The 16,666-nt window shown below is 43.7% G+C and overlaps 1 protein-coding gene across 2 annotated transcripts in view; it reads left to right on the top strand.

Annotated features, from left to right (window-relative positions):
- The window catches only part of LOC116862374 (protein MB21D2), a 109,530-nt gene that overhangs the window by 18,292 nt on the left and 74,572 nt on the right, over window positions 1–16,666 (top strand). The window lies entirely within an intron of this gene.

The raw sequence follows: 16,666 nt of genomic DNA, 5'->3' as shown, positions 1-16,666 counted from the left end.
ATGGGACACAGACACAAAGTGAGCAGATGCTGTTGGAAGCATGGAGCCCATGGACTTGCCTGTTGCGGGGTTGTCACAAACCTTCAACTTGTTATAAAAAAACAAAAACAAACCACAGTATGTGCGAAGTGCAGTAAAAGGAAGCACAATAGAATGTGTGCCTGTACATGAAACTGTCCTTCTCATCCATTTTTTCCACTGAAAATCCTTTTTTTGCCCCTCCTTTAAATAGGATTAGCGGGTCAGCCTATAAACAGAGAAGTAACATAAATTTGTCTGAATAGAGATCTAGTGTGATTCTTTGTGCAAACATTTGGGTTCTGCATTCTCTTGCCTAGGTAGAATGGAACACCAAATGATTTTTTAAAGGTTTGTAAATAAACCAGGGTAGATTTTCCAGGAAACCAAAAGAAATTTTTTCTTCCTTTAATAATTTCCCAGACATTTCTTTTTTATTTGAAATATTCTTTTTTTCCCAGCTTACTTTATTTGTTTTTTATTTATTTGACAGAGAGAGAGAGAGATCACAAGTAGGCAGAGTGGCAGGTGAAGGCAGAGGGGGAAGCAGGCTCCCCACCATGCAGGAAGCCCCATGCAGGGCTAGATCCCAGGATCCTGGGATCATGACCTGAGCCAAAGGCAGATGCTTAACTGGCTGAGCCACCCAGGAGCCCATTTCCCAGACGTTTCAGAAAAGGGTAGGATTGGCCAAATAGGATGCTCATTCCAGCCACTCTGTAAAGCCAGTGCATGGGGCCTTTGGGAAGGGAACTGAGGGCCCCCTCCCCCACCAATGCCACAGTGATGGGCTGCCTGGATTAAAGTAATTGAAATAAAGTAGAGATTTTAAATTCGAGTTCCATAATGATTTTCACCCAGAAGAGAGGGAGAGGGACATATGTAGGGGAGATGTAACATGGAGATGAGTGGGATACATGCTCAGAGGTGCAGGAGAATGTAGCACACACACTCAGAAGTCTGCATAGGAGTTTACAATTACACTAATACATCTGAGAATTTAGGGTGGTGCTAGAGGCTGGGTACCTGCTAGTGAAATGAAGGAGGTGGGCCCTGTACCCGAAGTTAGGGTATTAAGAAGAGACTTCTGCTCCTCCAGGCTTCTTGAGAAGTGGGGGCCATGCAGAGAGGTCCTAGCAGATCCCACACTCACCTACCCATCACCCAGCCTCCGGGACTTTGTGACTGGTTCGTTTTGTGAAGAGTGTTGGTGAACTTGGAGTTGATGATGAGTTGGATACCAGAAAGGATCCTGAAGAGACTGAGAAGAACTTCCGGATGTTCTCTGAGATGTCAAAGAAGAGATTTCTTACCAGTATTCTTTCTTATTAATCTTACATTTTTGTCTTATAATTGGGTGGAAAAAAGCTGGAAGGAAGTCTTTCCCTTGAGGAAGAGCTATCCTGTGAAGTCGTCCTACCCCTCAACAAAATGCTCCCTCTTGGGCAGGGGAGGGCGGGATGGGGTGTTGTGTGGGCAGAGAAGATGGCTTCTTAAGGAATGGAGGGGCAGAGCTTCATCTCTCATTTCAGGAATAGAAGTTTTCAGGGATGGAAGCAGAACTCTAGTAACTTCCTCAGAAAAGAAATGAGACTGAGCGTTATGGGTCATGGGCAACAAGTTTGCAAGGTTCTGGTGGCTTTTAAATGTTCTTGGGTGTGTTGCTTCCTTTACCTGTTTGTCTCTCAGCTGTTACGAGTGGTAGAGATCTCTGAGATAAGAGATGCACTTGTCATCAGCGGGAGCCAGGTGGAGGGCTGGGCCTAAAGCTGGGGAGACCAGGCTCTACTCAAAAACGAGCTGGGATGGAAGAACCGAGCAGGGGCCTGAGGATGGGACAGCCTAGCCTGCTTTACAAGACTAGAAATTGCTAAGGATGCTTCCCAGGTGTTTCAGGAGTTGGAGGGTTGTCCTGTGATACCACAGGCATTTGAGACTTTGCTTACCTGCTTACTGTGTTGTCTTTGGTAAGTCGCTGCCCATCTCCAGTGCTCACTTTCTCATCAATAAATGAGGAAATTGGGTTGCCTGAGTCTATGATTTTAGGATCCCGGAAGTGGAACCATCTTACTCATTGAGACCAAAAACTTGCATCAGATAGCTATACTTTTGAGATTCCTGGGCTTAACATGTAGGTTTGTCGGGGTAGTTGGTTTGGGGGTACTTATTTCTGCAGGGGAGGTATGGAGAGTGGTTTCTGTTCTCATTGGAGGAAGTCATGGTGTCAAGTCCCAGGACTCAACAGGGAAGCCCGGATCCCCCCCTGTGGCCCCCTGAAGAGTGACTCCCTGACTCTAGAGCAGTGTGGCCCCTGGTAGGGGTTGGTGACCTGGCCCCTGATGCTATTAGTGTTACAAAAGCCCGAGGCTGTGGGCTCGGTGCAATGAGTGCGGCGTGGAAGGCACAGAGAAGACCGTTTACACTGACGGTGAAAACTGGGTATCTTTGTGCAAATTAAGTAGGACACCAAATACAGACTTCATCTTTATCGTCTTTAAATACTTTCTGCTCATTTGCCAAGGTTCCAAGTAACACCATTTCAGAGATTCAGAGATGTCTAACACAGTCCCCCCCTCTGTACATAATTCTGTGCCCATTGTGTGACTCTGTTAGAAACATTAGGGTAATTATAGAGCTACTTTCTGCTTTTCATTTGCTAGGATCCTAGCCCTCAGTCTGCCTGTACTGGCCATATTAATGAGTAATGACAGAAAATTAAAAAGAATTCAGCAGGCTCCTAATTTAAGATTTTTTCCAAGCTTTTCTCCCTCGCATTTACGGGCTACTCACTACAGGTGGGAGGATGATCCATGGGGGGCGGTGCGCTTTGGGCTAGGAGTTCACAGACCCAGTTTCTGAGTGGGGGGGACACAAACTCGCAGTGGACGCGAGGGCCATAGAGGCTGTTCGGTGTGAGAGCATGTTGGAAGCTGATGATGGGTGGACAAATGCCAAGCGGTGGAAGGCGCTCTTTAGCACAGTTCCTCCAGCAACAAGGGGCTGCCACTTTGTCCTGGGCTTCCGGGCCGTCTTCCATGTGTGTTTTGTGAATTGAAATTTTATACTTACTATTCGGGCTAATAGTTGTTATATTGGCTGGATACATCCTCACATGCACAGTACCTGTAACCCCAAAACTCTCTGAGGTAAGTGGGGTTTTTTGTTTGTTTTTTTTTTTTTTTGTTTTAACAGCCCACTGCAGAGTTCAGGGGCAGATGGGTTATGTCACAGGCCTAAAATCAGATTCAACTGCTCGAAAATACTTTGCTAAACTTTTGGACAGTGTTCACAGCCTTTGGAGCGTTTCTTTTCTCGTTTGTCACATTGTCCCATTTGACCTTGGAAGGTCTTCCATCCAATATTAACAATATTCTTCCAATAATAACAACTGAGGTTTATTGCGTTATTATGTGCCTCAGCCAGCACATCTTACAGATGAGGAAACTGAGGCCCAGGGACGTGAAGAGCTTGCCGGAGGTCACACAGCTAGCGTGGCCGGCCCAGCTGAGCCATTTCTGTACTTCTGGGAATAAAAGCATGCCGACAAGCCTTGACTGGATCACCGGTGCCAGGCCCCGTGTTGAGTAATGCCCATTCAGAATCTGATCTGGTGGCCCGCTCCCCACGGAGGAGACCCTGGCCTGTGTTCTGCCCACGGCAAACTCCTCTCATCCTCCCTCACCTCGCCGTCCATTTGCAACATCTCCCTTTTATTTTGCTCTTCCTGACCTGGAAATGTCACCTCTTCACGAGGCATCTCTTCCTCTCCTCATCCACGTGGTACATGTCATCCATCTGCAATCTGAATTTGGTTTGTAGACCTCTCATACGTGGCCCTGATTGTCTTCAATACAAATACAAAATTGAGTTAGATCTGAAAATTCAGGTGACTGGAAAAAAAAAATCTAGGTCGCCTGGGTGGCGCAGTGGGTTAAAGCCTCTGCCTTCGGCTCAGGTCATGATCTCAGGGTCCTGGAATCGAGCCCCGCATTGGGCTCTCTGCTCAGCAGGGAGCCTGCTTCCCCCTCTCTCTCTGCCTGCCTTTCTGCCTACTTGTGATCTCTGTCAAATAAATAAAATCTTTAAAAAAACATCTAGGTTTAGGATTTCTTATGAAAAACTGTGGCAGTATGGGATTTGCTTATCCACCTGCCAACATCAGACAACTCCCTCTAGACTGGAAAGGGACTCCACTTTTTCCTCCCTATCTCCTTTCTCCACCCCCCATGTAACTATCAGACTGTGGTACCTAGGAGTGTATACTTTACGTAAGACAGGAAAGCAAATAAAGTTGGGCATAGAGAAGAAATTTAGGAAGTGTATGCTGAATTGAATTAAGAAATAGTCTTAGTTTGGTAAGAGAATATTTGCTCTTTGTGAGCTGACTGGCTTTCATGATACTTTTTGGACAGATGGGCATATTAGGCTTAATCTATTATTTAAGGGAGGAAAGCCTCTATCCCTCTGCTTGAAGGTTTATGACTCATCAAAAGCAAAAAGATGTACTTAGACCTACTTTTGATAAAACTACTTTTATTGGACTAGTCAGCGTTTGGGAATATGAGGAAACTATTTTCTTTAAAACAAATCTCAGACTTGATGAGTTAAATGAGATAATGTATGGGAAAGTGGTTTGTATGTTATTGAGTATTCAGCAGTAAGTTATTGGAGATGTTTTGGGAGCATTATCACCTTATCATCATTTCAAGCTTAAGACAGACATTTAAATCTTTGCTGTCCGCCACTTTGTACCTTGCTCGACAAACCACTTACGCTCTCTGAGCCTTTTTAGTAGGTATATTTAAAAAAACAACGAAAAAAACAAACAACTAGCTTATGTTATCTCCCAGTACCCAGGACAGTGCCTGGCATAGAGAAGGTGCTCAATATTTATGCTGGATAAGTGATTAAATAAAGAAGTAGATATGGGTATTTTTGCGACCTTACTGAGCTAATGCCCAGAAAACGTCGAGCGGAGAGGCAGCACATGTTAGCTTGCAGTTTTTAGTTTAGACTGTTTTCTAAACCTTTCTCCTGGACACGGGTTAGGGGACGATCTTTGTTCTTGGATGAAAAGGACAGAGGGCTGGCAGGTGTGTGGCATGCAGGTGACAGGAGGCCACGGAGCCCTAAGCTGTGTGTGGGACGCTGGATGGACAAAAGCAGACTCATACAAGTGGCGAGCTGCTCTGCTCGGATTGCTGGCCTTTCTCATCCGGATCTTGCTACGGGCAGGCAATTAGGGGCAACGTGAGTTCAGATGCATGGACTTCTGGACCGAGAGATTAAACTACTAGAAATAACAGGACAGATCTAGAAGGGCCCTTGGCAGTCCATCAGGCTCATCACTTCCTCGTTCCTAATGCTATGTAGAGATGTGGTAAGAGCAAAGAACAGGGACCCTGGGGTTGCTCAGTCCTTGATCTGAATCCCTGCGTTGCCTTTTCCCATCAGACTGTTGGCGTGAGTCTTAACTTCCTTGACCCTCATCACCTTACCTACTTACTGGAGGTAAAATGGTCCACCGAGATAATTGAGCAGGGGGCTTCCAGAAAAGCTTCTGACAAGTGAGAAGATGGTGTGTTTGTATTCCCAATAAATCTCTAGTTTCACCTTTTGCTCAGTGGTGGTCCTGTTCTTTGAGATAAGGTGTTAAGAACTACCGAAAATTATCTCTAAAAATGCAAGAACTTTGAGCACGTCGACCATCGTTTTCTCCCACTCAAGACAATCTTTGCATTTTTATTAATATTTTAAAGTCACCGTTCTTTCTGCTCCCTCCACTGCTCTGCCTAGACGTGATATTTAGAGACTTCTGAGAGGTATGTGCATCCTGTATCAGTAACCCCCTGCCAGGGCTATGAGGGTAGCCATTAGGACTTCATGCCGTAGCCTCACACCATATATCATTTTTGTCGAAATCCACTTGACCCAAAGGTTTTTACAAGACAATCACTTGGCTTCAGGGCTTTCCAAATGTGCGAGTTTGTGCCCTTGCAGTCAGGAAGAGGCATGATATGCCAACAGTTAACTTTATAGGTAAGGTGTGTTGTTTTTAATCATTGTTTACAAAACACACTGCGTCAGACTTTTTCAATACCCAGAAAACCATCATGCAGGAGGCTCAGGTTTACCTTTTGTCATGCTGGGCCAGCAGGCATTAAAAGCTAAGGCTGCCACCCTCTAAAACCCAGGCTTTCTTTAAAGGACAAGTACAGGCTCTTTGTTTATCTAGTGTCTTGAATTTTAAAGGTTCAGTCTGCATCATGATTTCTCAAAGTCTCGAGAGTTGAAAACATTAGGAAAATTCTCCTTTCTTTTATTTCTGATGGGAATTTCCCCTGGCGAGTGTGATCTGTCAAAATAAAGTACACAGTGATGAGGCTTTGTGCTTGTGTGCACATAACTGTACCGTTAACCAACCTACCTTTGTGTGTTTGATTGTCCTCCTTCTCCTGTGATAGAGGCAGGAACATTCTTTAGTTACTTATTCCAAGGAGTCGTTTTTCCAGAAGCACCAAACATGTCAAGAAAAGGTTGCTCTTGTTTTTGTGTGTTCTGGGAAGAAAGAAAAGTAAAAAGAACTGTTTTCCTGACTAGCTGTAGTTTCAGAAATCCCATTAGACATTTCTTATATCTTAAAATCCACCCTTCACAGAAAAGACATTTCTGAAGTCAAACTTCAGATTATTTGGGTTTCTTACTGGCCGAGCAACATTTTTATTATTTTATGAAACTGAGTGATGACTCTCTGACTGCGGGTGATCAGGACCCAATGTCTTTTTAGAGGAGGTTTTTAGACTGGATTTAATCTTACAAATGGTAGAGTGATTTCTTGTGTGGGGGAAAACTTTTACCATAATGTTTTACTGTCACGTTGTCCATTTTATTTTTTAGATTTTTATTTATTCATTAGAGAGCGAGAACGAGCTGGGAGAGGAGAGGGGCAGACAGAGAGGGAGAAGCAGGCTCCCTGCTGAGTGTGGAGCCCGAGGTGGGGCTCGAGCCAAGGACCCTGAGATCATGACCTGAGCTGAAGGCAGAGGCTTAACCCACTGAGCCACCCAGGCACCCCTGCCACTTTGTACATTTTGCAAAGAATCCACAAAATACTTTTCAAGTTCCTGTACTCTGGGTGCCTAGTTTTTTGTTTCTCTCTTCATTTTGGGGGTAACAGTTTTGGCTAACTCTTGAGCCACCCTGGAACAAGCCTCCAGAAACTGTTTTTTGGTGTGTTTTTCTTACCATCCTGTGACCCACTGTAGGACTAGGTGGGGCCTGGCCTGGCAGGGATCTTGTAGTTTCTGTGCAGGCTGCAGTCTCAAGGAGATGTTTCTAGGACCACAATAAAAAAGAGTAACACGTGTTAAGTAAAAATTAGGTATTAAGTGTGAAATGAGAGATTCAGAGCCAAGAAACCTCTTGGAATAGCCAGTTCATTGAATTTTCTTCTCCTGGGAGCTCCAGCAGTCTGGGCCCCTGCATTCCAGCCATTCCAAGCTGCTCACTGGTTTCAATTCTCCCTTGATTCGATGGCTTCTTCCCTGGCTTCATTTGTATTTCTCCTTCGTGGAGTCTAAGCACCAGTATTTTAAGGCCCAGCCTGAAAGCCATTTTAGTGAAGACCTTCTTAATTCCTTTTTTTTTTGTTTTTGTTTTAAGATTTTATTTATTTGACAGAGAAAGTGTACGAGAGGGAGCACAAGCCAAAGGAGCAGCAGGCAGAGGGAGAGGAAGTAGGCGCCCATGGAGCAAGGAGCCTTATGTGGGGCTCGATCCCAAGACCCTGGGATTATGACCTGAGCTGAAGGCAGGCGCTTAACCCACTGAGCCACGGAGGTGCCCCTCACCTTAATCCTTTTGTGCAGGATTCTGCCAACTCTGAATGGAATTAGTGTGTGCATGTGTGTTTGTGTGTGTTGAGCTGATCCATAAACTGTATTTTAATTATTCTGCTGTCGATTTTTTCACTGGGTTTGTGACAGGCGGGACTGTGTGGGTTTTTCCCCTTCCCTTCCTTGTAGCTGGTCCCTGTCCTGCCTGTGCAAACACTGAGGGAGGGGGCGTGGTCTGAGCTGTTCCTCTAGACTTTGGAGAGATTGGACCTGGAGTTCATAGGACGGAGGGCTAAGTGCCTTCTCCTTTGTATCACTCCTTGCAGAGAGAAGCAAGAATTAACACTTTAGGAAACATATTTGCAAAGAGGGAGGGATTTAGAAGCTTTTATAATTAGATTTCAAAAGACAACGAGTGAAGACAAAGCATTTTAAGTCAAGTAATTCATATAAACTGCTTAGTGCTTGCCTCGCACTTAGCAAGCTCTCAACAAATGGGAACCCTATCATCCCATAGGAATGGCTTACTCACGTATCATACCAGCTAAAGGAGGGAATCCTCAATGATAATCCCTGCCCTCTGGGCATGCCTAGTCTAACAGATAATAGAGCAGTCGTTGAGGACAGAAGACTGGTCACATTCGCTCACGACCATAAAACATTAGAGGAACGGACAGTATTTTGTGGACAAGATTTTTTATGAGTAGAAATTTTGTTGTTCTTCAGAGATTTGATGGTTGTTTAGGAATGTTCATGCTTAAATGGATTTTATTTCTTATATCAGATGTAATTTACTAGAGTTTCTAAGATATTATTTTGCTCTCTTAACCTTCTTACAGTTTGTTAATGATTCTCAAGTCTTGCCTTTGCTTCTGAACTTTGACATCTAGACATGGTTGGGTTTTTTTTTTTGTGTGGTTTTTTTTTAAAGATTTTATTTATTTATTCGACAGACAGAGATCACAAGTAGGCAGAGGCAGGCAGAGAGAGCGAAGGCAGAGGCTTTAACCCACTGAGCCACCCAGGTGCTGCATTTTATTTTGTTTTGTTTTGGTTTAGTCATTACTTAAAGATTCAGGAACAAATCTATCAGGGCAGTAATCTTTCATTGTTACTTAATGAGCTTACAGGTCTAGGGCTGGCGGTGAAAAAAACCTACCTGATTGCTGGGATTCTTCTGTTTTTGTGTACTGTCCTCTGTTTTGGTGGTTACCACTGAGTGAACAGTGATGCCTGGTCCTGGGGTGTAGAAGGGTGGGAAGACCTCTCTCCAGAACATGGCACTGTTGGTGCCCACCATCGCCTCGCTCCTCAATGTGTGACCCGTGGACCCAAGGCAGCACCTAGGGCTTGTGAGAAATGCAGCATTTCAGCCCCCACCCTGCAGCTGAACAGAACACACATTTTTAACAAGGCCCCAAAGCAAATGATATGCACATTCAAGTTTGAGAAGCACCGTTCATAGAGACAAGGGCAGGCAAAGCAGGTCTCAGAACTGTTAGCCTTTGAAACATATGCTGCTTTTTATTTCTACTTAAAAGTAAAATAACTTGCTAATGAAATGAAATGTGTTTTGGTTGGGGTAAACCTTTGTTTAAGACTTTTTATTTTGGAGAACCTCAAATACACAGAAGTAGGGAGACTAGTAGAATGAACTCCTATTTACCTGCCACCTACCTTTAATTTCTGTCAACCCAACTCATTTTCTCAACTTCACCCCACCCCAACATGGATTATTTGAAAGCAAATCACAGCCATATAATTTATCCACAAATATTTATTTTTCCCTTTTTAAAATTTGTGGTATAATATACATAACATAAAACTTAGCCATCTTAACATTTTGAAGTGCAAGTTCAATGGTGTTAAGAACATTCACATTTTTGTGCAACCAAGCTCAAGACCTCTTTCCATTATGCAAAACTGAAACTCTATGAACATTAAATATCTTTTTCCTTCCTAACATAACCACAGTACCATCACACCTGAAAAAAAGTTACGTTAGTTTCTTAACAGCATCGGGTCCCCAGTCAGAGTTCAAAGTCCCCACATTGTAGTTTAGCCTAAAGAATTCAAGACGTTCAAGGCGCCTGGGTGGCTCAGTGGGTTAAGCGTCTGCCTTCTGCTCAGGTTATGATCTCAGAGTCCTGGGATGGAGCCCTGCCTTGGGCTCTCTACTCATCAGGGAGCCTGCTTCCCCACCAACCCCCCCCCCGCCACCCTGCCACGGGCCTCTCTGCCTACTTGTGATATCTGTCAAATAAATAAATAAAATCTTAAAAAAAAAAAAAAAGAATCAAGGCATTTGGTTCTGCATCTTCTCTCTGTAAAGCTGGTGGCCTTGTTTGTTCAGTGAAAAATCTAGAGACAGTGGTGAGAGCGGGCCTTGTGCTTCCCACCTAGTAGCCAGGATTTTCTATGAAGCTTTTGTAGTTTCCAACACTCAGAAATCAAGAGTTTTTCAGGTAAAAAGAGCATGGACTTTTGATTAAGAAGAGCAAAGTCTGTGTCACTCATTGCTTCTTAGAACTGGGCAAAATATTTACTCTTCCAGGATTTTCAAGTCACAAGATTTCTATGAAAATTGAATCAAATTGCAATACTGTATAGCCATTAGAATGAATGAACTAGAGTCATATTACCCGTGTGGATAATTCTCAAAAACAGTTTAGAAAAGCAGGTTGCAGAATGATTTGTACAGCCTGACACCGTTTATTTAATGTTAAACAAAAACCAATACTATAAATTGTTTGTGATTACACACATGCAGTAAAGCGTGAAAACATGCCTCAGAATGACAGCTGCACATTTCAGGATAGCAATCCCCTCCCTCAATGAATGGGAGAATAGCATAGAATAACTGTATCTGTAGATTTTTTCTATTATCCAAAAATCTGAAGGAAGTATGGTGAAATGTCAAGATTTGCAAAAGCTGCCTGATGGGTATCTGTGGCATTATTTCTGTTATGTATGTTTGGATATACTGCAAAAGAAAGACATTTTAAAAACTGGCCAGTTTATGTGCAAATATTTTGTAGACTCAGGCACTCAAAGATGTTATTAAGTAGGTCCTATTTATATTCTCAGCTCATCACAAAAATTTGAAGCTGAAAAAAAAAATTGATGCTGGGTACAAAAATTATAAAAATGATTTAACTGGTGGGGCTCCTGGTGGTGGTAAAGTTGTCCAAAAAAGGGGCACCTGGGAGACTCAGTGGGTTAAAGCCTCTGCCTTCGGCTCATGATCCCAGGGTCCTGGGATCGAGCCCCGCATCAGGCTCTCTGGGGAACGTGCTTCCCTTCCTCTCTCTCTGCCTGCCTCTCTGCCTACTTGTGATCTCTGTCTGTCAAATAAATAAATAAAATCTTTAGAAAAAAAGATTTCAAAAAAATTAGGAAGAGCCACTTGTGAAGTGTGTGGGGTCGTTCAAAATTTCAGTCCATCTTCTGTGCCCTACCCGTTTCATCTATGTGGATTCTGGTGAAGGACAGAAGCGTTTTAACAGTGGACCAGAGCCATTGCTTATTTCATTGGAATGTAGAGCTCTGCTGCTTCCAAGGAAGGTTCAAGGTGGCAGAGTACCAGCTCCCCTGTGGCTGGGTAGCCTCAAAAGCATCTTGTGCCCACAGAGGGTGTACTTTGCCCTCAGTTCCCTTTGCTGCTGTCCCATCTGTAGACAGCAGGACTCCCAAGTCCTGGGAGTCCTCTGAGTCCTGGGAGTCCTGGGTGGTTTCAAAGAGCCGTGAGAAAGGCGCTTCTTGGAGGACTGTGGGTTTTGAATCACCTTTTCCTTACATCCGGGTTTTCCTGCTGTGCCAATGGAGTCCACTGATCAGTGGTCTCATTATAATAATCCTGCCTAGAGGGATAAAGGGCACACATTTGATATTTATTCATGAGTGTAGACTGGAAACCATTCATCGGGGATGCTCTTTCTGGCAATGGGGAAGATTTGGGCTTTTAAACCAAAGTAGATGTGCTGGGGGTGGGGAGCAGACATGTTAATTAAGCCCCATTGACAAGAATGATGGAATATGTCATGCCAGGAGCTTCAGTATGTGCTACTTATTCAGGTTGTCTAGCATCAAGATCCCTTAGTTGTGGTTGTTTTATTGTTCGTCATTAAATGGAGCCTACAACTGTAGTCACATCTGGTACCTGAAGACAGCCCGGAGGTCTGCCTCTAGTCTAATGTAACCCTTGCTACTGTGATTTTATTTCCCTCATAGACCGATTTTTGTCCCCTTAATCATATTTATTGCTCTTATCTCAACTCTCAAATATCTCTAATCTCCCAGAAACATATATAATTATCTTTTAAGGGTCTGAATCGTGCCAGATGTAGCAGAAGAATGGCTTCCTGGCTCTCGCACAACACTAAATCATTTTGTATCAGGTCTTCCCTCTTAGAGTGAGAGCAACACTCCGTCCTTTTCTCGCCAGGATTCATGCATTTGTCCTCTCCTCCAGGTGTTCATCAGATGCTTCTTGAGCATCTCTTCTGTGTAGGGAGCTCTGGCGGATGCTGTCAGGGAGACAGAGTCCCAGGAAGGGGGAAATGTACACCTAGATCTGCGCACTAAGAGAGATTCTTGAAGCAACCTCTGCATTTTTGTTTGACTGTGCTCGGGATGGAGCAGTTGCCGGGCTTGAAACACACCTGTGTCCCTCTGTTAGCCTGGTCCTCCTCGCACTGTGGTCCTTCACTTCCATTTTCGGTTGCAGATAGTTAATAGGGAGTGAGGGTGAGTGCAAAATTGCAGAATGATTGTGTCTGAAAGGTGGAGACGTCAGGGGGATGGCTGATTTAAAGTACAAACTAGCAGCTACGGAAATGCAGTGCAATCCCACATTAACATCGTTGCATGTATACAGGATGGACACTGACTTTGAAAGGTAAGGGGATGTCTCATTGGATATACCTGATATGTTCCTATATCAAGGACTTTGGGCTTGGCTTTTCCTGTGTGTGAAACCGTGTCCCTGTGAATCGAAGTGGTGTTGAGTCACGGCTAGCCCCTTTGCTATGACAGACACAACCCAGCCAACTGACCAAGCCTGAGAAATTACTAGAACTGATTTTTTTTTTTTTTTTTAAGCAAATGGAACTTTCCTATCTAGGTATCCTTTAAGGACATGCCTCTAATGGAGAATGGAGGTATCTGGAATGGAAGTGAATTTAACTCTTCCTAGTCTGGGAACTATTTAAAGACCCTTGTAGCTGGAGCTGATGTTCAGAGAGAAGGGACTTTTCCTAGAATTACAGTCACGGCCCCGGGGACTGAGATTTCCATCTGCGACTCTCCCCGCTGGACTGTAGGAGAGATACACTTACTAAGCAGTGTGTTAAGGTAACTTCGAGTGGATTGTTTCCTTTCCCCCCTTCTTTTATGGAATGGTTGAAAATTTACCTCATTGACAATAAATACCAAACCTAGCTGTGAACCCTAACTAGAGGCCGTCTCTCTCATTCCCCGCACTTTGGTATCTCTTTATATGTATATCCTCTACTGCTCTTTCCAACCTGAAATATAAATGTTTACGTACATGTTTTGCTTCCATGCTAGGCTAGAAACTAGATCTTTTCTCCTGTATTTCTCTTGTCAATGTATAATTTTTGTTAGGGTTGTAAACGTGACGCCCATACAAATGTAAATGAGTACATGTCAAAGAAATACTTGACTCATGAATGAGGGAACCAACAGGAAAGTAAAGCTGGTTCAAAGAGCCTTTGAGGAACTGTGTTGTTGTTGGAGGCACTGACGACTATTGAAGTAAGATTGCTAGGTTAGATCTGAAACCGGTTAATACCCTACAGGGCAATAAAACAATAACATTTGTGGCTCTCATTTCCACCTATCAGAAGTCATATGGCTCCATAGTGGGGAGAAAAAAATTTGCAAGTTCACCTGTAACTTCACAATGTCTGAACCCATATTGATTAAAAAACAAACCAAACACAGATGCAACTCCGAGAAAATAAAATAATCCTTGAGTTCACCCGGCAGATAATACTCTAGTACGGGATCCAACATACATCCCGCCTTCCTTTTGCCTTATTTCCAGGCATTGCATCATGTTTTCTCACGTCTTCACTGTGGTTGCCCTTAGCCAAGGAGTGTGTGCATTCCTTCATTTCTTCTTTTGTTTAATAATTACTGAATGTCCATTTTGTGCCAGGGAGTACGTAGCCACTGAGTTATCTGTAACTGAATGAGTCAGATGATCCTTGCTCTCCTGGAGCACAGAGGCTGTTCCATTCACATCCTATAAGGGAGGCAGGGAGTTCTTTCCAGGAATCAGTTACATTGTGGGGGAAGCAGTGGAAATAAATCATCTTTTTTTGGTTCCCCGTCCCTTTTGGGTTTCAGTGCTTACAAGGCTAGTTTAAAATGCCAGTATCACCAAGAATGACAACCAGAGCCAGGACTTTTTGGGGTAAGAGCGGACAAATATCCATGCCACCTCTTTTTGTTCTTGTGGCATTTATATCTTTCCAGTGATAAAATTTTCGCTTTCTGATGTGAAGGGCTCCCCCGTGGCCTGTCCTGCCACTTCTCTCCAGAGACCTCCCTCTTTTTGCCTCCACAGGTATAGATATGCTTCTAACTGGTTAGACCAGTTTGTGACATAAATTTAAGGAACTTCTAGAGCAGCAAGGACCTGCCTGCTTTTCCCCAGAAGAGTTTAGGTAACCGATGGCTCAAATTTCATGGCTGTCAGTACAGTTTTCTTACAGTATATATATATGTATATATATATATGTATATATATATATACATATACACACACACACACACACACACACACACTTATTTAGGATATTTGGGGTGTTTGCCAGTTTAATCTAATTCTTCCTTTTAAAAAATAGTGGGGGTGGGTGTGGCTGACTTTTGTCTTAGAACCATAAAACATGGAGTTGCAAGGAGCCTCAGAGAGCTTTCTGGCTTGCCCCTTTCCCAGATAACACTGGGAATAAAAAACAGAGAAGCCGGATATTAATTAACCTTTGTTCTCGTGATGAGTCACAGCTAGATCTGAAGCTTTTGTTTAGTTTTGGGTTCCTTCTTTCATAGTGGTGGTTCCCATCTGCATTTTTTGGTGGCATTTAAGTCTTCCAGAAAGGATGTGTTTCTTTTGAGTTTGGGTCTTTGTATTGGTTTACAAAGATAGATGCTAGATGCTTGTTGTTGGTTGTTTTTTTTTTTTTTTTTTTTTAAGATTTTATTTATTTATTTGAGAGAGAGAAGGTGGGGGGCAGAGGGAGAGGGAGAGAAACTCAAACTCTGTGCTAGGCTTGGAGCCAGAAAGGAGGCTCTGTTTCACAACCCTGAGATCATGATCTGAGCCGAAACCAAGATCCAGATGCCTAACTAACTGAGCCACGCAGGCCACCCCAGTGCGAGATGCTTGTTAAAGAAAAATTCAATTAATACTTCAAGATATCAGGAAGAAAGCAAAAATCCTCCGAAATCATGGACTCCAGCAATAATTTTACTGAACATCTTTGGGAACTTTCTTCCAGGCAGTCCTCTCAGTATTTACATCTGTATCTATATTTGCCTTTAGATATAGATGTGTATCTCTCTCTAATCTTCAGTAAATGGGAAGAGCATCATTTTCTTGCAGGTGTTTCTTCTTTAACTTGAAAGATGATACTCAGCTTATTTTAAGTACACATGGAAGTATTTTCCTCTTGGATTGTATGTTACTTGTATTAATGCATCTCTAGGAATGGAACTTAAACGTTTACTGTTGTTACTTAATCATAAATGTAAGGACAGGTTATGTCTTCGGAAGTGGCGGGTGGGCTAGCTGTCAAGATGCACCTCGCAGGTTCCCTTGGAGGGAAGGGCTTGCTGACAGCTGGGGGGAGGGCAGCATGCAGACAGCCTTGTGTTAGCTGTCAGCTCCACGGGAGTTGCCTTTGGCTGCGCTGCTGCACAGAGCTGCTCACCCTAGGCCATGCGCTCCCTGGGGCATCTGCATCTGGTGACGTCTGGTGACATCTGATGAAATCTGGCACTACGGGATATGAAGGCTCCCTGGATACCAAAAGGCCCCGCTGAGAAGCTGAAGCTGTCTGGTTGCTTTCCTGTTCCACCTCTGCCTCTGCCCAGTCTCCTTCCTCTTCCTCCCTTTGCAAGGGTTGATCCTTAATAAATACCTTGAACTCCAAACTTCATCTTACCTTCTGCTTCTGGGGAACTCAGCCTGGGGCACTGGGTCGTTTTTTTGTTTTTTGTTTTTGTTTTTGTTTTTAAGATTTTATTCATTCATTTGAGAGAGACAGAGAGAACACAACAGGGGGAGAGGCAGAGGGAGGAGAAGCCAATTCCCTGCTGAGCTGGGAGCCAGATGTGGGACTCTATCCCAGGACCTAAAGATCATGACCTGAGCCAAAGGCAGACATATAACCCATCTGGGCCATTGCAGGCACCCCTGCTGCTGGGATGTCCTCCTGGGAGCTGGTGGAATCCTAGGGCCCTCAGGATGTCCAGATCCATCCATCCCTCCTCTCAGTGAGCTCACACTCTCCTTCGCTGCCCCTCGTCAGAGGTGTGGGGTTGGAAGAATTTGGCCTTAGGCAGGGGCTAAAGCTGATAGCTCTGTGGTTTTAAGGAAAGTTCTAAAGACTTTCTTGCTAATGGTATTTGTACAATAAAAATCTGTTTTAGTTGTTTATGATATTAATCATTGAAGATTTATCTGCTTTGGGAGACATTTCTCTGGAACCACTGAAAGTTCCTGCCTAAGAGTTGATGAAGATTTTTTCCCCTCCAGTAGCTACCCCCTTCTCTGGCCTCCCCCA

The sequence above is a fragment of the Lontra canadensis genome, unplaced genomic scaffold, assembly GCF_010015895.1.
Source record: "Lontra canadensis isolate GAN:19392208 unplaced genomic scaffold, GSC_riverotter_1.0 scaffold237, whole genome shotgun sequence".
NCBI classification, from domain to species: Eukaryota; Metazoa; Chordata; class Mammalia; order Carnivora; family Mustelidae; genus Lontra; species Lontra canadensis.
This window is presented reverse-complemented; position numbering and strand designations above follow the sequence as displayed.